Consider the following 601-nt stretch of genomic DNA (forward strand, 5'->3'; position numbering starts at 1 on the left):
CATGTATTTTGAAATCAGCCATGTAGTTGGAAAACTGGCTACTTAGTTTTTGTGTATATCACAAGCTAAGAATATTTGTCTTACATTTTTTTTTTTGAGACAGGGATTTTTTGTGTAGTTTTAGTGCCTGTCCTGGATCTTGCTCTGTAGATCAGGCTGGCCTCGAGCTCACAGAGATCCTCCTGGCTCTGCCTCATGAATGCTGGGATTAAAGGTGTGCACCACCACTGCCCAGCTGTCTTACATTTTTAATGTAATCAAAAATGAAAAGAATAATGATTTGCCACTTGAGATTTACAGAAATTTCCATGTCCATAAATAAAAATCTACTGACACACAGTCATTCCATTACTTTATGTATTGCCTTTGGCTGCTTTTGTGTTATAACAGAAGAATTGAGTAGCTGAGACAGAACTTATGGTCCAGAAAGCTTAAAATATTTACTCACTGGCCCTTTACAGGAACATACACTGCAATGGTTAACATTGTCTATTTGATAGGACATAAAGTTATCGATGATACAAGTCTCTGGGTATGTCTGTAAAAGAATATCTAGATTAGGTTAATTAAGATGAGAAGACCCAGCTTAATATGGGAAGCA

This window comes from Peromyscus eremicus, chromosome X (genome assembly GCF_949786415.1).
Source record: "Peromyscus eremicus chromosome X, PerEre_H2_v1, whole genome shotgun sequence".
NCBI lineage: Eukaryota > Metazoa > Chordata > Mammalia > Rodentia > Cricetidae > Peromyscus > Peromyscus eremicus.